This window comes from Pinus tabuliformis, chromosome 9, assembly GCF_031772625.1.
Source record: "Pinus tabuliformis cultivar Carrire ecotype Pingquan chromosome 9, CPIR1, whole genome shotgun sequence".
Lineage (NCBI taxonomy): Eukaryota > Viridiplantae > Streptophyta > Pinopsida > Pinales > Pinaceae > Pinus > Pinus tabuliformis.
Window position 1 is genome coordinate 48577496 of NC_142307.1, and position 22025 is coordinate 48599520.

The window sequence follows — 22025 nt, forward strand, 5'->3', positions numbered from 1 at the left end:
AACAGCAGCAGTCTAAGCACTATGAATTCCACACTATCCAAAACTATCAAAAACTCCAAAAAACTAGCTGCTCATGGTAATGGTAGAGGTTTAAATAGGAGAAGGAGTCTCCTCGAATGGTGGAAGGACAAGCTTATCTTCAAGGAAGGTGGTTCCAAATGACGAACAGACATGCCATAGAAGGGAGGGCGACACTCACAAGGCTAACAACCAGGCCTGGAACCATCTGGAAGGCTGGCTGTTGGAACAAATTCACCCAAACTGGATCAGCGCGGGTGCAACACTGAACTGACGTGCTGACAGCGCATCACAATAACAGTGGAAGCTGTGTGAGCGCGGCTTGATACTTTCATAGGCTGCGCTGGCGCACAAAATTCGACCAGCGCGGGAAACCCGTGTGCTTCCGCGCTGGCAGCGCACCAGTTACACTATCAGTCGCCCGTCAGCGCGGTTATTTTAATAACAGACGCGTTGATGCAATAAACTTAGGCAAAATGGGTCTTTTGGCCAGTTTAGAGAGCATGAGCATGGTGCATTTGATTTCATGGGACAGTAGGGAGACTGACAGGGAGACAGTGACAAATTACTGCATAACATCTGTTCTTACTATTCAGGAGGTGGATGAGTCGATTTGCATCCTCACGTTGGTCTCCTAATTCTTCCCTTACTTTTTAGATAGCCTTAGTGGCTACCTTCACCAATTCAGTTTTCTCAAATATAACTTGAATTGATGGCCAAATATCATTGACAGAGTCAATGATATTGGCCTAGAGCATCTCTTTAGTCTGTCCTAGTGGCTTCTGTAGTGTTAAATCTTTCTCTAGGACTTTGATTTTCTCACCCATCCTTAGGGCCTTCTGTGTCTCTTCTCTTTGCTGAATTTGGGCAAGTTTACAATCAGTTTCTAAGCTTGCCACTTTCTCCTTTAATATTTTGAGCTTTGTAGCTTGGATGGACATCTCCTCCATAGCTTTTACCAGTTCTGCTGTTTTTTCAGTTGAAGTACCTGCTACTGTAGTGGACTCAGTTGTAATTGGCAGTGTTGTGGCAGGTGGAGCTGTAGGTGCCAATGATGCTACCATTGTGGAAGGAACTGCTGTTGTCACTGTGGGGATGGCAGTTGTGGAAGTTGTGGCCAGGTCACTTTGCTTGGACTAAATCAAAGTGTCCAACTCCTTCTCTATTTCTTTAAGCTGATCATTTAGCTTTAGGACTAGGTCCATAAGCTCTTCATGTCCCTTTTGTGCTTCTAGGACTTCCATTGTTTGAGGGTGATGCAGCTGGGGAATTTTGAGCTGCTTCTTCAGTGCAGCAATGTCATCATTCTTCTTTTTAATTAGCTACTCTATTGCTTTCACATCCTTGGGATCATGTCCCAATCCTATCACTAAGTCCTCTAAGGACTTGATTCTTGTATCTTTGGCCTGTGAGGAGGCCTTCTCCAACTGAAACTGAGTTGACATATTGTTTAAAGAGTTCTACAATTGGTGGGCTGCTATGGCTTTCCCTGTCAATGTAGAATAAATCATTTCACCTATTTTCTCATGCAGCTCAATCTAGTCAATGGGATGAATGTCCCTTGCCAATAATTCAAAATCCACTCTTTTAAAATCGATTGCTGTCCTTGGCTACTGAGTGGTCGGCTTGATGAAGGTCATTTTCATTTCCCCCCTTTAACATCATAGGCTAACATAAGCCTTGTTTGATTGGTAGGGGTCATTTTTAGATAATGTGCATAAGTTTGGGCTTTCAACCTCTCATTCCTAGCTTTTATTTCTTTGTATCTCTTTTTGATGTCTTGGTCTTTATCTGCTGACATTTTGAAAGAGGATACCTCAACACTTTGCTGCCTTTCCAACATCTAAGTGTGTGATATGGAAGGTTCTAGAGTGCCTCGAGATGGAGTGGCAAGCCAACTCCTATCTCTTTCTATGCTTGTAACTTCGGCTGTATCCTCTGTATATTCTTGTTCAGAGATAGGATTCACTCTTTGCCTCTTAGCCTGGCTTGTCTCTGCATAGGATTGTGATGTTGGTTTTTCTGAAGGAGTGGCCCCTTCCCTGTTTCTCTTGATGCTTTTCTCCTCATTTAGAGGAGCCTGTAAGACTAGGGGGTACTCATGGTGGCCTCTGGTCTGTCTGTTTTCTTTGATTGCTCTGGTATATTTGATTTCTTTGGTTTCTCTGATAGGTCTGGTGCTTCTGATCCTTCTTCTACCTGTGATTCTTCTTGCGCTTGTGATTCTCCTGGAACCTGCAGGAAAGAACCCTCGTCAAGATGTTTCTATAGATCAATTAATGTGTTTTCCACAGCAACTTCAGTACTATCCATGTCCTCTAAAGTGTCTTCCACCCATTCCAATTGGTTGGCATACTTTTCTATTTTAGATATGTAGTGATGAATATAGGGAGCCATCTTGTTTTTATGTCTTCTGTTTTAGATGAAATCCAAGGGATCATATCTCCATATGAAGCTCTGTTTTAGATTTAATATTTGGAGGATTAGATCTGCCTCCTTTCCAACTTCTCTGTTATTACAAATGAAGGGACCTAATTGGTCTTTGATCCTGAGCTGGGCCTTCTTTTTGGCTTTGACAAAGTGTACCTCATCTGAATTGATTATCTGCCTGTAGTACTCCAGAGCAAATAACCTCATTGGGAGGTATTTAGGTAGTTTGTATGGGGCCAGCTCACAACCATAAATTCTAATCTCAGTGTGGTTTTGGTACAAGTACCAATCCCCCACTTTGGATTGTTTTGAGAGTTGCAAGATCCTCCTTATATCTGAACTGATTCTTGGAGGAGGGCTGCCTATTAGCATTGTCACAATGGGATGTACAAATAAGTCTATGAAGTCTATATATGAATATGGGGTGTCATATTTATGGATCAATGAAGTCGAGAAAATTATTGATCTAGGGTGACCTTTTGTGTGAATCTTCTGGAGAGTAAATGGGAACTTATTAGCTTGGTAGTATAGAAAGAGGTGATACAAAACAAAGTAGTACTTGAAGAATCGTTCATTACTCATCCTCAGGAACTAGTCATCCATCCTATCGGCTATAAACTTGGCATAATAATAAATAATAGTAGGAGGCTGTCCTGGAGTGTATATGGACATGAAAGCCAAGATGATCTCATCTATATACTCACTGGTGGTATAATCTAGGACACTGGATATCATTGCTACAATGTCTTGGAAAAATGGGGAAAATATGGTATACACATATGGAGGAGGTTCTTTGGGGGTATACTTTTCTTCTACAATTAAGGTTTGGATTATTTGGGCCAATCTTGCAGGGTTGAGCTTGGGAAATAAGTCCAATAGGTCTCCAATGGAGAGAGGAGTCAAGTTTTACCCTGGTTGAAGTTGCAACATCTCATTTATTGATTTAGCAGTGATGGTGAAAAGTATGGTTTGATTAGGGGAGATCGTTTCTCTTTGACTGGGGATATAGTTTGCATGGCAGTAATGGACAATTTCTAGGAAAATGTGAACTTCAGGGAATTGGTACTTGGGCAAATTAGAATCCCAAAAACCAATTTTATCAGCATGGTTTAGGTATTGGTCTCTATATTGGCAATATAGTTTGACAGGAGACTCATGGATAGAGGTTTACTTTATCTGGAAATCTTTGTCTGCCAGGGGGAGATGGTCTAGGTTGAGATGATGAGTGGAAATAGGTCTCACATCCATGGCAATTGGGGCAGCCATTCTCAGTTCTTGTGGATTTGAGAGTGGGGGAGGTGATTTTCAGTCCTTTAGGGCAATGGTGGTTCAATATAGAGTAGGTTTGAGTTGCTAGAGTTTCTTTAATTAATTTTTTACCTTAACTAAGAAAACTCAGTAACTGGTTCTGAAATTGACAGATTTTTCCAATGAATTATGGCTTAAATACCTAGAATTAAGGAGAACTTGCTCTGAACAAGGAAACTGGCAATTGCAAATGGTTGAAAAGGTTGTAAGTAGGTTGTAAAGAAAATTGGGTGCTCTGTGGCATCTTTAGGGTGAAATTGGATGTAGGTTGACAACTTCAATGTTTGCAAGTACGTGCATGAAGCTTTTCAGTTGAAAAACAATAAATAAAATGATTTGGGGCTTTCTTGAATTTATGCACGAAAGACAATTTTGGCAGATACGGGTGAACAATGGTTGTTTGTCATGTAGCGGGGTGAATAGTAGCTATTTTGGTGTGTAGCGGGTGGGTGATAAGTGGTTTCCATCGCACTGCTTTTGGGCGTTCAATGGTATTGGGGGGAGGCCGCCTGATTCCATTCATTGAGCGACAAGTAGCATGAGGGGCCCGACAGAAAACAACTCTTTTCCAGTGGGTATTGTTCAGACGTTGGACCCATCCGAAATGGATGAAGGCTGTCAGATGTGGAGGGAAGTGATCATGCGGTGATCGGGTAGTGAAGTTGTATGGAGGGTAGTGGGGGGGCCCGACGGGTGATTAAGTGCGGCAGGTTTTAGTTAATGAGGGATTAAGGCGGGGTTAAGGCGTCAGGGTCATTAGCGGAGGGTTTAATTGGGTTTTTGACTAACTTAATCATGAATCGATTAGTCAGTGGGTTTGTCGGGGTTTGGGTAGAAAATCATAGTTTATATTTTAAACTAGGGTACATGGCTAGTTAATATTGTGGGAGTTAAATATATACAGGAAAAGGGTTTTTGTTTGGGATTTAATAAATAATTAATAAAATGAGAGGAAAGGGGCACTGTGATGCAGGAAAGTGTTCCCTCTACGGACAGAGGCAACCCCTCTAGCCCTAGAGTGGGTCTAGTCACAAACAAGGATAGATCAACAATAGCTTTCCTTAAACAATCATAGTTGGAGGCCTACCTCAATTGGTGGTCGATGGAGTTCCGTTGTGCTGCTCCAGCTTCCGCTTCCTCAATGAGTGATCAACCTGAAACAATGCAAAGGAAATACAACAAAGCACGTAACTGGAAAACAACAATGATCTATTTACCCACAAAGTCAAGAAGTCATGAGCCATCAAGTAAATTACATACAAGACATAGGAAAACATCATTGATTGTATTAATAATGAAATGAGAGCAAGATTACAACCAAAGTCTTGATGTCGCAAGCCTTCTCTGAGGAATCCATCCAGCATGTTCTTCAAGCATTCACTCTTTGAAGATGGATCTCCCAACACACAATGTTCTCTCTCACTCATAAGTTTTACACAAAGTTAAGGGCACTTCACAACCTTTCACAAGCTATCAACAATCCCACACTTGTCACACTCACACCAGCTATCTAGCAAACTCACAAACACTAACAGCACTGCTCAATCCAAGAATTTACCAACTAGCTAACTAGCAGAGCATAGCAATGGTGAGAGTTTAAATAGGAGAAGGAGCCTCCATGAAGGGTGGAAGAGTGAGCTTATCCCCAAGAAGGTAGCACAAATGACGAAACTGCCATACCAGAGGAGGAAAGGCGACACAAACTATGCCAACAACCAAGTCTAAAGACATCTAGAAGGCCAACTGTTGGAATGAATTTGCCCAATCTGGATCATCGCGAGTGTATAATAGATCCTTAGCGCTGACATCGCTAGTGAGCAATGTATCCAGTTGGATCATCGCTAAAGATAATAAATCTCCTCGTGCTAGAGCATGAAATCAGTCCATCGTGGGAATCAGATGTACTTTCGTGTTGGAAGCGCGGCTGGACTATTTACAAGCATTGTTCATCACGTATATTAAGCCCAGAGTCGTGATGAGGCAGAAATCCTTAGGAAAAGTGGGTCGCTTGGCAACATCAGAGAGCATTTGTTCAGTATGAGCATGTTTGACTTGGACACATGACACAGTAGAAGGACTGGGGTGAAGGCAGTGACAAATTACTGTGTAACAAGCACAATACCCTAAGTATATGATATTTCATGTTTTAATGTTTTTCCGATAATAACATAAAAACTTAGGATATAGTGCTTTCATGGGTTTTTAATATGAAAATGATTTATGTGGGGGAATAAATAATTTTCCTAGGTAAAAGAAATATAACCTTAGGAAAAGAGTATTATTAGTGAAAATGAATGAACTAAAGGGGGAGATGAATTTTTATAAGGATAAGTTGTTGAGATGAGGGTCTGGTCCCTCCAAAAGTCAAAAAAATGCTCTGAGCCTCATTGACTTAGGGTTTTTAAGTACTTTGAACTTTATTGTGGGAAATTAGTTAAGTAAAAGGTGAAATGAATGAGGGAAGTTAATTAATTGACTTTGATATCCATCTACATGCTTGAGTGCCCATTCACATTTCGAACTTTTATGATGAGAATAATAAATATGAATTTGTCTAATCAATCATCATACTTCTGCAACCTCTCTTCTACTTACCCATCTACTCATCCTACCATTTTTACTTCTCTTTATTAGGGTGCATTTGAGCTAGCAAACCCTTATCAAACATTTTTCTTTCTCTTTACAATAGTAAACTAACTAAATCTAACCTTATTACATCCAAGGGCTTAGATTAAATAGTTGAGCTCCTTTTATTTACTCTACCTATCTAATGATCTGCTAAGATTAAACAGTTTGGTCAAATTTTATTTTCTAGCTATCAACATGAAATAGCCAAGTTTAAACATTTTGACTATCATGGGTTTTGGCAAAGATTACAAACTTCACACAATCACTTATTATGCACAAAAAGTAAATAGTAGTGGCATTTTGACTTGCTCACTTTCATGGTCTTTTTTTCTTTTCTTGGGGTTCATATTTTTCATATTTTTTGACCTTTTTGTTATTTTTGTCCTCTGATTATTCTTTTAGGACATACCATCTTTACATTTTTTAATTTTTTGAATATAGAAAACATTTGCAGAAAGCAAAGGTATGTACATATTACAGGTTTAATCTCAGTCATTCAAAAATTATGATTCCTATTGGTATAGGAACCTAACAAAGAGAAAAATATAAATCGTTACAAACAGTTTCCAAATGAAATCCCTATCAAAGTTACACCATTTTCTACAATCATAACCACTAAGATCCTTTATCCATTGGTAGATAATTTCATGATTCTCAACAATTGTCTTCTAAGACAGCAATCGTAGTCCTTGGCAGTTGCGGTGTAACAACATCCTCACGGTGCAACAACAACTTCAAGGTGTAACAAAAAAAATTTGGAATGTAACAAAAAAAATTTGGAACGTAACAAAAAATCTTCAGAGTGTAACAACAAGTAACAAAAATAGTTGTTCATCCCTTAGTCCTTAGTATATGGGAAACATCTGAAAGAAAAATAACCAGAATACCTCTTCCACAATTACCCTAGTTAGTCATCCCAAAAAGACATCACTTCATTCGATATTTAATAGAAAATGGAAAAATAATATGTTGGAGAAAGGATTGCTCTTATAACTAGGGAAAGTGGTATTTGTGACATAAATTTCATATGTCTAAAGAGAAAATGATCAAAAATAGGGAAAGAGGTGTCTAAGATATGCTCAAAAACTGCACCCAACATCTCCCCCCAACTGAAGCCACTGCATGTCCTCATGCAGAATCTTTAGGTACCACTGCTGTATCGCCAATGTAAATCTGTCAAACTATAAGTACTAGTAGTATCTTCGTCAACTAATCTATAACCCTGAGTATCCATCAGTTGATGTGGCCATGATTCATCTTCATAATCACACAATTGGTAATGGGGTTGATAGTCTTCAACCGAAAGGCAGATCAAGGGATACTTAAGTTTAAGTCCTACCCAGAAAGCACCCATTAATTTCACAATTTGGTCATATTCCAGGACTCGTGTAAAAACAAATGAAAAATTAGGAAACCTAAAAGGATCACACTCCTGCAGACTCACATTACCAGCTTATGTATGTTTTAGGCATCCAGTGAATGCTCGACCTTTTAGTTGTGTAAAGATTTTGAGGCAAAATATGACAATCCTCCTTTTCTAGAGGGTTGATTGTTTAACCATATTAAGAGTACTAATAAGCCTTCTAAACTCACACCTCATTTCAGTGGCCATGCCTGGTTTTGCTCTTATCCACAATGATACCTTCCCCTCATTTGTGTCACATGACTTCTCGGCAAGATGCCACTCCACTTGGTTTCTCATGAAGGAGATGAAGGCACGCAACTGCAAGTCCCCCATATAGAAGAAGATGTGTACAATAATGTTTAGGATAGAATATTCACAAATCATGTTATGTAGAAAAATCTCACACAACAAGCTCTGCTTGTCAAAATCACATGCGCAAAAAACATTTAAGAAAGTTTGGGTAGAATTACCCTGATAGGGTCTATTCTCATAGACAAATTTTAACTAAAAAAGATAAAATCTCTCCCATAGAAAGATTGGATAAGATGGGGAAGGACTTCTACACCCTAAAAGGTTCAGGGCGAGTCTATACAATTTATCTTTTTCATTTGTTAATTCCTCAACCTTTTGCTGTAATTGTTGCATCTGTTCTTCCTTCTCCTTCTCAGTTTTCTTTCTTCCCCACTTTGTCCATTCTTCCTTCAACCTCATCTTGGCCCACTGTTCTTTGAGAGTATATATGACTTTTTGATGTTCCTCCAGAGAAATCACTCCCTTTTTCAAAGAGAGTGCCAACTGCTTCCATTTTTGTAACTTTAATATCAGGAAAAGTTTCTTTGAACACCACCCTGCTTCAAAATCTCATATTATCTCGCATGCAACATTGGTAGGGGGTGTAACAACATCTCATGATTCAAGTTGTTTTACTTCAGCCACTGTTTCTTGTGTAACAACAGCTTCATCAGCAGGTTCTTGTGGATCAACACTTACCTCTTCTTCTCGGGGAACCTCTGCCTCGACTGCTAGTTCTCATGTAACAATAGCGTCGTTGACAGGTTCTCGTGTTTCGATTTCTAGGTCAAACACCGTGGAATGCTCCATTTCAGATTTTGGTTCTTGTCTAACAACCTCTTAGGGTTCTTTTTGGGTTTCTTCCGAGATGGTACTTACAACACAAAATTTATACCCTGCTGTTGCTAAATTCTTAGCACATGTTGTACATACATAACCTGGTGTAGTTTCTGTTCTCGTCATGTCGACAACCTCTCCCAGAGTATCAAGATCTGGAATGATTGTTTCCAATTTATTATCGTCTATTTTCTACATTAATTCTTGATTTTATCTTTCTAATTCTTTTATTTTATGCAATAGGGTTTGAGTCTCATTCTTACCTAAGGAACCTCTTCTTGCTTGGCATGTTCCTCTTTCTTTTGCTTCCTTGCATCCTCATGCTTTCTTGACCTCTTTTTGGATGGAGGTGAGGGTTCTAGTTGGGTGCTAACTTTGACCCTCCTTTTTGGTGTTCTGCCACCTATTGGCTTTTCTAGTGACCTTTTCTTGATTTTGCTTCCAGAGGGTTGCCCTTGCTCCTCAACTACCATAGTTTCTTTCAGAGCACTAGCGGGGGTTTTGACTTGTTTCCAGTGTGAATTCTTTGTCTTTTTTTCTCATTAAATCTTCCCAAATTCATCCTTGGTGATCTAGGGCCTCCATTACAATTAATTTTATAAGGCCATAATTGGTGACACAACTTTCTGGATGCGAAGCAACATTCATAGCAGCAAACATATGCTTCAAATTATCCAACAGGAAGTAAGGAAGGTTAATCAACTGCTCGTGTTAGAGATGATTTAACAGTGGAAAATGATAGTTAAACACTATCGTCACCCATCCTTCACATGTAACATACTTAAGTATGAATAAAGAAACATCTCCCCATGGCCATGAAAGTGATAGTTGATCAATTCCCCTACCCTCCTTAACCAATTTCTCCCCCCTTGCAGAAATTCAGCTTTGAAGGAAGGGTCATTGATTTTTCGATTAAACCATTGCTTTCCTTCAGGTTGTAATTCTGATAATCTGGCAATTACCTCCTTGGTGACTTCTAACTTCAACCCTCTGACCTTCATCTGATTCTTGCTCAAATTCTTAGCAAACTCTAGGGCAACAGTTTCTTCCGACCCTTTGAGTCGTTCGAAAAATTTGAACCACCCCACTTCTTTGAAAATCTAACATGCCTCTGAGCAATTATCTAATGCCTATATGGAATTAGGCTCATTCCTTACTGCTACTCCCCCCATCTTTCTTCAGACAATACCCTCTATGTTCTATCTACTTACTCTATGAGAATTCTATGAAATGAAGATGTAGTGGTTCGTTGGGATATATTTCGGGGCAGTAAAGGCAAAGATGTTAGATCAGGGGGTTGTACAATATGGGTTATTGTCTCATTATTAGTTCGGGGTCATGGAAATTTGTCTTAAATGTAACTTAAACCAATTGCATGATTGACATAAAAAGATGATAATGATTACAAGGTTTGTCACTGGTTAAATTATGTATCACTAAATGATTCACCCTCCCCCGAGTTTTGATGCGACGACCATCCTCAACCGTCAAACAAAACATCATATTAATTTCCATAATCATTAAATAAAGAAAAATCAATATACCTTTTGAAATTACTTACCAAAGGTGATGTGGTGGAAAAGTACTGGTGATGTGATTGATTCTGGCAGTAGCGTACTGATTATGTCATTTATTCCAATGACATCATACTGGTGATATCATTTATTGAAGTGAACAATTGTGCCCAATTTTCTGCTGCAAATTGTTAGCTGTTGCAAGTGTAACACCAAATGTAATTTCTAATACTACTCTTTACAACATAACTCTTATTTACAATACTTTTGAAATTACTTTAAAAAAATTTAAAAGAAGAAGACAAAAACTTAAGCTTGTAACAACATAGGATAAAATATATGAAACATATTATTTTATTACAGGGAAAAAGCATGTTACAACTGCCACATAGTGGTTTTCAAATGTTACCATTATCTTCTTGCGCCCCCATAAGAGGGTTTCACAGACAATTCTTTTTATTTATATATATATTTTATTATTTTTTTCGTTATATCTATCTATCTATCTATCTATCTATATATATATATATATATATATATATATAGATATATATATATATATATATATAGATATATATATTAGTGTATCAACAGCCAGCAAAAGTTGGTTTTCAACTGTTACACTTATTGAAGATTTAAAAATTTGGCAGCGCAGGAGAATTTTCCCCTACCCTTGTAATTTGAAGATCAGATTCTGAGACAATGTTGAAAAATGAATCCCTTGAAGCTGGTTTATGATATAAATGAATATGATTCCCATTAGCAAGTAATGGTGTCCTGGCACTGTTGGGATGGGGTCCCCTGGGTTAGTTTGGGGTTAAGATAACCCAAGGTTTGGTACAATTTTGTAAATAATGTATAGGCTCCACGATTTGTGGATGCGGAACGCATAGGTGAATAGGACTTAAAGGGGCTTCACCCCTTGTTTTGGATAATTTTTGTGTTGGTTTTGAGATTCACCCATGGTTTGCGGACCATGGCATTGTATGAAAAAGACTATAAATAGGTGTGTCTTAGAGAGTCTAAAGCAGCAGTAGTAGGAGAAGGGGGTAATATAGAAGAATAAAGGCTCTGCAGCTGAGTGCACAGAGGCCCTGGTAGAGTCTGCAACTGAGCACGCAGACCCCTGCAACTTTGTGCGCAGGGCAGTTTTGAGTCTGTAATCGTGAATTGAAGATCAATAAAGACTATTTTCCAAAGAATTCCTGAGTATTTTTGTTTCTCTCTGTTAATGTTATATGCTACCAATAAATGATTTGTTTTATGAGATATTGATTGAATGTTAGATGATTCTCTTGAATAAGTCTTAATAATGTACACAATGCATGTTTAAGCACTTTTGTGAAGAATCTGATGAAATCTCTTATGTTTACTAATAACTTAAGTAAATCTACGCGAACACTATTTTAGGACTGCTCTTTGATGCACATAAGTAGGAAAATTGACTATTAAAGGTTTGCAAGGATTGATCATAGGTCTTCACAAAGGTCTAAAGGTTGTTTTAACAGAGTTGTAGCAACGTGCCCTAAGAGATCGATCTGCGTGAAGGTAGATCTAAGGTGCTGAAAGACATCACAGTAGTCTCTGGATTGAGAAACTTGGTTCTTGCATCCCCACATACTGCTTCGGGTGAGACTGCAGCATATGCTACACGGGTTGTTGCCAAAAGGGCTAGTAGTGTAGGGTTTTGTTGGTTGGTGCAGCTAACTCCAAACCTGGGTTAGGACCCCCTAAGCCAACAAATGGTTCCATTGCCATGACTGAGATTTGCTTAAAAGAGATGTGTGATGTCGCATCATTGGAATCTGACCATGAAAGAGATTGAAAAGTGGTTGGATCAGAAGGTTCAAAAGTTCGCGGTGCAAGAAAATAGGAATCCACACTTGTCAAAGGAAGAGTGGTTAAACAGGTATCTGTATATGAAGATACATGAGATCTTCTTCTGCACCTTCCCCATTGAGCTATATGAATGGTTGGCTAAATTAATAGATAGTCAAGGAAGGTGAAAGCTTGATAATCCTATAGCGTGGACTCTAGAATTAGTGCATCAACTAGAAACCTATGAAAACAAGATCATGCAGGCTATCGATCATTGGATCAATCGAATTCCAGGAGGATTTGTTACAGAATTTACAGTTGACACATCAGTCAGCTATTGCAAATCGGAGAGAATATTTTTCAAAGGACTGCGAGGTAAGTATTTAAGATCATTGAGTACTTGGATTAAAATGATGTTATGTGAAAAATGGGTGATTCCATTACCTTGATGTTCGGAGCTACACAAAGTGGACAATTCTTTAGAAATCTTGAAGGATCAGGACTAGAATATAGTCCATTGATTGGACATCCTTCAAGTGATGACGAAGGGGTGGGACAAACTACATTGCGAAGCGTGGTTCAAATAATCACTCAAGGTATTCCTCGAGTAAATCATCCTTCGACTCCACCTCTGCCTCCACCTCCACTGCATACACCTTCGCCCACACCTCCACCTCCACCACCACCATTCAACATGGCGAACGCAATGAAGATGTCAATTTTCAAGGGAATAGGAAGTGAATATGCAGAGAAGTTCTGGTTTGTTGTGAATGTTGTATGGACAATACAATAGATTATTGATGAAAATATAAAGAAGGCACAGTTGGTTACCGCTTTGTAGGTTCGCGCTCTAACTTGGTACATTAGGTATTGTTTTGATAATCCTCTTTCAATGCTAGCAGAGACTAAGGCAGCTTTAAACAAAGAGTTTAGTAAGCCTAAGTCTGACTCATAGTCAATAATTGGATTCAAAGAGATCATGATGAGAGTCAATGAGACGGCTTAGGAATTTGATCAGAGTTTGAAGTGTCAGATCATAGAAGCTAACATGCAAATCAAAGATAGCCAGCATCATGAATGGTTTATAGCATCGCTTTTGCCCCACTTGAGAATTTATTTGTCACAATAGAAGATAGGAATGTAGGCAAAAGCCTTGGAGATTGCAATGAGGCTACAGGCATCACCTATTCAGGATACGAACTTGGGAGTACAACAAATCCACTCACAATTAGAAAGCTTACACCTAGAGTTACAGAGCCTGAAGAAGACAAGGAGACTAAAAGAGAAGTGTGCGCAGAAGTATAGTGTTTGAAGTGCAAGGCCATGGCCATGATAAAGATCATTGTCCTATGTACACGAATTATGTTACAGGAGGGGGGCCAATTCCCCCGAAACCATAAGCTCCAGTAGGGCTGAGCATGGGACCTACGCTATGGTGTGCTATTTGTCAAGTTGCTAGACAACATGTGTCAAATAATTTCCATTTACTTAAAAATTTTGTCTAGACACCCAAGCAGTTGTTCTGTAACTTTTGTAAATCCGTGTGGTATGATGAGCAGCACTGCGAAAGTTATGAGCTGATGATGGAAAGGACACCTACATACTGGATGCAAGAAAAAAATCAGCCTCCAGATTAAGGTAGTGGAGGACCATGTGGAGGATATCAAGGTCAAGGACGGGGCTGAGGAGGAGGAGGACTTGGTAGAGGTCGCAGCCAGATTATTTGCTACAACTGCGGACAACCGGGGCACTATGCACGAGAATGTTAGAATCTTGCACACTCACCATGTCAATATTGCATACAGTTTAACCATACTATAGAAGAATTCCCGTTACTAATAGTGAAAATGCAAGAGAAGAAAACATAGCCTCTGCAGCCTACGTAGAATCTACAGATGATGAGGGTAGAGCCCCGGGAAGAATATCAAAGTGTTAACATTTCACTAAGAAGTGGAATGACGACTAGCGCTAATAAGGGTAAATAACCTGAAGAAGAAGGATAGGTCTGCAAATCACTAGAGAAATAAGTCGGCTTTGATCTGGACAACACTAAGGAAACATTTATGGAAGCCAAGAAGAGCTTTGTTGAGGCCTCAACCTCAGGAAGCCAGGACAAGATGCAAGAAATCAATGCACATGTAGAGGTTGATCCCTCTATACTCACTACATTTTTGGAGACCTACATAAGATTGTTGTGTGATAGAAAAGTGGTGAAAGGCCTACAAGAGTTAATAAATAAATGTGTCAGCAAAGAGAAAGTCCATGATCGACATCGGGTGGTCAGAAAAATTGGTAAACATAAGGCATGAACAGGGCACGAGATGAGGCTCACCATGCAGATAGTTGATTATGAGATGGATCAGGTCATTTTGGATCTAGGGTCTGATGCCAACGTATTACTAAAACAAATATAGGAAAGGATGGGGAAACCTGCACTGCAGTGGTCTCCGATTCAGCTCAGAATGGAAAACCAACAAAAATTCATTCCCATGGGGTGGTTATATGGAGTAACAGTTGATATTGAAGGTAAGACCACGGTAGCAGACTTTGAAGTTATAGAAATTGTTGACGATAGTAATCCCTACCCCACGCTCCTGGGAATTGAATGGGCTATTGATATGAATGGAGTCATCAATTTGAAGAAAAGGACAATGTCATTTGAAAGGAAGTTGTTGTGGGTTATGTTGCCACTAGATCCTACAACAGGGGCGCGATATATTGAATCAGTCCGCGACTATGAAGAAAGTGATGATGAACTGGATCAAATCTAAAAAATCACTACGTGAGATCAGGACTGGATCAATCCGACAATAGATGGGAGGATTGCATGGGACCAGGAAAGTTCGCGCACCTCTAATTCAGATGAGGAGTTAGAGCATTAGAAGAATCGCTTGCATGAAGTATCTACATTGCGATGCAATATGATGACGATGTCACTTCACTGTGTTTCGTCAAAGTTAAGGAAATTACCCTATTGTGATGGTTTAGCTGACATAGATCTGTTTTAGGATGAATTTGAGTGTGAAATTCTTGAGGATCACCACTTCCAAGCAATAGAGCTTGCACTGCGTGCTACACCCGCATGATGGTGGGGTACATATAAGGATAGTTTTGCTGGATGGCAAGATTATAGAAGGATGATGAAGCTATGGTTTGGGCATGCTAAGACCATAATGATAGAGAAATATAATGGAAGGGATGATCTGCGCAATCACCTAGCGAAATGGACTAAAGCATGGGGAACAAAATTGCAACCAAAGTGGGTACACATATTTTTCCATACTTTGGATACAATTCCCATAAACGGGTATCTGGAAACGTAGCTTTGCCATGGCACCACGCAATGGGATGTACTAAAGGAAGCGTTCTTATTGATCTTCAGCTTTGAAGATGGCTTCGCAAGCATTGATGAAGCGCTGCAAGAAATTAAGGCGGTTATCTTTAGAATGCTCAAGGAACCCATGGAATGGATCCAACCGGACTGGAGCACCCAACTACGCCATGCCATGGAATGCTATAATGTGACCATTGAAGAGGAGGATGAAGACCCAAGAAACATTAATATTCCAGAGGAAAAGGGGCATTGTGAAGTCAAAGGCCCTCAAATAGAAATCCCAGACATCTCCACACCTTTGAAGACAAAGCAAGTAAACATTGGCACTAAATAAGAACTGAATTTCATGAAAATTGAGGATTATTAGGATGCCGCTACTATTGCTAAAGTTGTTGAGTTCATCCGCGAATACCAGGATCTCTTCCTTACTAAGTTTTTGGATTTAAAGGGCATAGTTGGCAATCTGAGTGTTATGAATATCGCTCTGAAGCCGGAAGCGAAGCCTATTAAACAGAGGTTGTATCTCCTTAATCCTAACTATAAGGTAAAGATTTGCCAAGAGATGCATAAAATGGTGGAGGCAGGCATCATAGAACCTGTTGAAGAATCTGACTGGGTGAGCCCGATGGTGGTTCAGGAGAAGAAACAAAAAGGTGAAATAGGGATCTGTGTAGATCTATGGAAGCCTAATGATGCATGGGTTCATGATCCATTCCCAACGTTGTTTATAGACAAAGTGTTAGACAATGTTGGAGGGCAGAAGGCCTACTTATTTACTGACGGGTTTTCCGGGTATCATCAGATCAAGATCACGGTAGAGGATAGGAGCTTTACGACCTTCGTGATGGAGTGGGATTGTTTTCAATACACTATGATGCCGTTTGGACTCAAGAATGTGCCTGCGATATTTTTTGGCGTAGTCATAGCAGCATTCAAGGAGTTCATTCATAAGTTCCTGAAAGTATACTTTGATGATTGGACAATGTTTGGATTAGTGAAGCACCATGTAGTAAGTCTTTTCCTGATGTTGGATACATGTCGTATATACCAGATCACACTAAATTTGAAAAAATGCATATTTTGTGTTCCTTTTGGGATCTTGCTGGGTCATGTTGTGTGCAAGCAAGGATACTACAGGAAATTTATCAAAGCTTATGCTCAAATCACTGCGCCCATGGAGAAACTACTAAAGAAGGATGCAACATTCTGTTGGGATGAAGAATGTCAACGCAACTTAGATGTGTTGAAAGAGAAGATGGTCACTGCACCATTCTTGGTATTCCCTGATTGGAAAAAGGAGTTTCACGTACATGTGGATGCCTCTTGTGTTGTGTTGGGTGCAGTGCTAACGCAGGCCGGGGAAGGAGAAATGGACCATCCTATAGCCTTCACAAGTAGGAAGTTATCAAAGGCCAAGAAACATTATTCAACAACTAAGCACGAAGGATTGACATTGGTGTACGCGCTGCAAAAATTGAGCCATTATCTGTTAGGACATTTCAAGATGTACACAAATCACTTTGTCTTGAAATACTTGGTCAACAAGCCTGTGTTGGGGGGGAAGATCTGCAGATGGCTACTATTATTTTAGGAGTATGACTTTGAAGTCATTGTGAAGCCAGAGAGGCTAGATGCGAGACCTGACCATCCGTCACAGATTGAAATAGGAGAGGAGCCTAATAATCTGGAGGAAGGATTGCTAGATGTGCATATCTTTGCGGTGTGCATAGGGGATGACCATTCCATAGACATTATTCACTTCTTGGCTATGGGGATGGCACCAGAAGGATATACAAGTCAGCAGAAGAAGGAATTAGTAGTGCATGCAGCCAAATTTTCAGTTATTATAGGACATTTGTATAAAATGGGTGCAGATGAAATATTGCAAAGATATGTGCCAGACGTTTAGCGGGATATCATTCTTGCTGAAGCTCATGGGGGAGTTGCAGGAGGCCATTATGCAGGGAAAGCAATTGCACAAAAGATTTTGTGCGCAGGTCTATGGTGGCCAAAGTTGCACAAGGATTCCAAGGTGTGTCGTAAGGCGTCCGATGCGTGTCAAAGAACTGGAAAACCATCGCGAAGAGATGAGTTACCACTACATCCTCAAGTATGTTTGGATCCCTTTGAGAAGTGGGCAATTAATTTTGTTGGACCAATTCAGCCCCTGGGACAGAAAACAAGTGTCCGCTATATTATCACCACGACAGAATATCTAACTAGATGGGTGAAAGCACAACCGGTTAAAGATTGTACAGGGAATACGACATCAAATTTCTTGTTTGAGTATGTCTTAACCAGATTTGGTTGCCCGAAAGTATTGATGAGTGACAAGGGTACGCACTTTCTGAATGAAAAAATCAGCGTGTTGACTGAGGAATTCTAGGTCTACCTCATAAGAGTACACTAAATCACCCACAGGGCAATGGAAATGTTGAAGCCTTTAATAAGAATTTGGAGAATGCATTGAAAAATATCTATAAGACACATCAAAATGACTGGGATGTGAATGTACCTACAGTACTATGGTCTTATAGAACTACTTGTAAGAAGCTGAGAGGGAAAATGTTGTTCAAATTAGTATATGGGGTCGAAACCGTAATGCCGATGGAATATATTTTTCCTAGTCTGTGCATTGCAACTTTAACAGATATGGTAGATTTTGAGGCCTTGGAGGAACAGCTCGCACAACTAATGGAGCTCAAATAAGATTGATTTTTGGTAGGATTCCATCAAAAAGTGCAGAAGGAATGGGAAAAAGCATGGCATGATTGCGACATCAAGCTTCACACATTCAAGGTAAACGATCTTGTCCTATTATATGATAGTAAATTCACTAAATTTCTAGGTAAATTCTAGATGCATTGGTTACGACCATATATTGTCAAAGAAATTATAGATGGAGGCGCAGTTCAGCTCGCAAAGCTAAATGGGGAACCCTTCCCAGGAAGAGTGAATGGGAGTAGGTTGAAGTTGTATACAGGGGATCCCGCAAAATGACTATATGACAGGAGGATAGCCTTAGTGCTCCAGGAAGTTGCAAGGGAGTGCGTGACTATAAACTACACTGCTCAGCTTGAAGGAAAATGCAGCGAGTAGGCTGCGTGGAGAATTACAAAGATGCAACTTGTTGTAGCATCCATCGTCATTTGATTTCATTTTTAGTATTAACACAAAAAATAAAAATAAAAAATCAAATATTTTAAAAGTCAAAAGAGAATTTGAAAGTCCGAAGCAGTGATTTAATTTATACTATTGGTGGCATTCAAATACAATATAAGGTGGGCCCAACCCATCTGCTAAAGCTCAAGTCGTATTATAAAATATAAAAAAACGATGGCTTAAGAGGTAGGAAAATCGCTTTGTAGGGAAACAACGAGCATGAGTTATAACTCAAGCTCAACCCCTGTAGTTGACCATGACGTCGATAGGGTTGACTAAGATCTATGGCATGTGATCATTGCAGGGGTTCAATCCTGATGAACCTCCCGTACACTCCCTACCCCTGCAACGGGCCACCCACATTGTTTCACTCCACCTCTTCTCCTCCACGTCATCTGCCACTCTCATTTATTACCATCCACCTCACCCACCGTACCCCGTCACCTCATCTTCCACTCCATTAATTAGTTACATTAATTACAGGGTTTCCCTCCATTTTTCTTACCATATATATAAAAGAAAAGTAAAACCCCATTGCATTAGTCTTTTGTTTTTAGTACTGAGCAACCTCGCCTCCAGTTCAGCATTCTGAGTCAGCAACCATCCCAGCAACTGTCATCAGCAACTGTCACCAGCAACTATCATCTATAGACACCATGGCCAAATAAGTAACTTCTTCCTCAGTCATCCATACCCCATTAATGGATGTCGAACGTGACATTTCTGATACCCTCTACACAACTAAGCATCTTTCACTATACCAAGAAGTCATTCTAAACCATAAAAAGTCCCCTATATTCATGGCAATGGTTAGGTCAGGTGTTTTAGCAACTTTTGTCCCAAGGACTTATTTGTTCCCTATATTCATTCAATGGTTAGCCTCAGCAATGTACCCCAAGAACTGTTTTGTAATGAATCAATCAAGGGAGAGTTTTTTCCAAGTAACCTCTCAATTAATTCACCAAGCTCTGAATTACCCTGTATCTAGAAATTATACCACCTTTACTGAAGAGTCTTTGGTTTCATATTATGATAACCTGTCCCCCCAGGAGTTTTCTCATGTTACCTCTTTCCTGGCTTCTAAATCTGGTCATCTCTAGATGGGATTCTGTTCTCTTTAGACACTTTTGTAGTTGATATAAGACCTGTCTTGCAAGTAATTTCTAAGATTCTAGGAAAAGAAGACTCCAAGCAGGAAGTGCTGGGATTTTTCTATTTAATGATGAAGCCAAATGTAGTACTAGATATTCCAACATTCTGGGTAGATACTATGAATACCCAATTCACGACTTTGCCTCTTACTGGGTCCTTCAAGTTTCCTTCAGTTATTACTTATTTATTTTTGTACCAGAATGCTAAACATTTTACAGATTTGGGACTAAATGTTGTTGACATAAATAAAAAGAAGCAGTCAGTGGTATTTTGGACATACCCGATAAGGGGTGATCCAGGAGATGGTGGTTTATCTGAGTTCACTTCTTTATTCCTTCTAGTGGCTTATAAGATCTTGAATGGAAACTTGCCCCCAACATTTCTTCCTAAAGCTCAAGAATTTCTTCAATTGAGTAAAGATGTGAGGTGTGGAGATTGGTTCATTTTTGAAGAGCATGCAAAGATCAGGCTTTATGGAGCCTCTATCAAGCCTTACAAGTTACCAAAATTTGTGCCAATGAGGCTTTTGGCCCTTGAATTTATCAGGCAGAGCTTGTGTTATCTCGAAATTAGATCCTGATAGGCTGCTGGTCAGGTTGACTCTAAGTAACTATTTCAAACCGACTTTAGGCTGAGGCTTAGCCTCCTCAACCTGAGAGGGCTCTCTCTTGATGGATTAATGATTTTGATTAAAGATAAGACGGCTAACTCTTATAGAACAACTGTGAAAAATATGAATGGTGTAAACACATTAAACAACTATCCATTGGGCTTATGGAGTCAACAACACCTCAATATAACAATAAACTCAACCTTACATGGAAGTCAGGGCATTCAGCATTTAAACATTCAGAACATAAACTCATATGGGACCACACAGTTTATAAATGTATACAGGAAGTCAGAGCACATTCAGTGAATTCTGAGTGATTATACATCCATACCACTGTAAGAATTAAGAAAAGGACAACATCACATATTCTGAACATAAAAAATCCTTCATGAATCCTGAGAAGTAAAGTCAAGCATATATTACTGAAAATGAGTCTTACATAGGCCAAATACAAGCTTTTCCATAAATTTTCCAACCCTGATTACATTGTTGTTTCAGCTATATATAGAGCTCTTATTCTAACTGATCGAGATTCCTCCTCCAGCATGAGGGGAATTCGAAAACTACTTCTATTACTGACAACTCTTAAACTCTAACTACTTAATAAATACAACAAAGTGTTGACTAGAGTTTTTAGAGATCTAAATCAACTATGACTCTAACTTCATATTACATGCATGATGGCTATAATTAAGATGATTCCTTTCTATGACATTTGGTTCTCTTTCATTTTGGCTGAGATGGGTGCTTAATGCTCCATGTTGACCTTGGATGCTGTATCGTCTTTACTGTCCAGAAAAATTAGGAGACTATCCTTGCTTCTCGGCTTTATGATCTTCAAATCTTCATAAGTCGGTTTTTTAATTGTTGTCCCTCAAAATATGACGGTGGCCACGTTTTGATGTGCTGTACGCTGTTATGAAACTTGATTTGATGATGTGTCATCCACTGTTTCGAAAACAAAAAGGAAAACATATTCAAGCTGTCTGATACATGCTTCAATTTCCTTATGATATGACAAAATGCCACGTTTTGATTCAAACTATTTATTTCCACTTGTGCTAGTCTGATTGGCTGTTGTAACTTCAGGTGTTCTCGTTGTACACAACTGTCCTTCAAAATTTTCCCGCTTCAACTTCAAAACTGCTTGATTTATGTTGAAATCATCACTTTCAGCAGTTTCGTAGTGCGCTACGAAACTGCTGAGTTATTTAAAACAACTTGTTTTTAACTTGAGACCTTTATTAACCGAGTGCTTGATTGCCAAAAACTTCTTTAGATTTTCCAAAGGCCGAATAGGGATTTAGATTTCTTCAGAAAGATAAGATCAAGCAAACTTATCAAAATTTTGAAACAAAATCTTACTTGAACTGAAAACTCATTTAGCAAGTCCTTTAAGCTGGCTTAGCTGTGCCTTCAGATCTTCAATTTGTTTCTTCATAACCTTATTCCCAGCTCTCAGTTGCATATTGATCATTCTGATGTACTTGGCTTCTTTGATTGCTGGTACTGTCC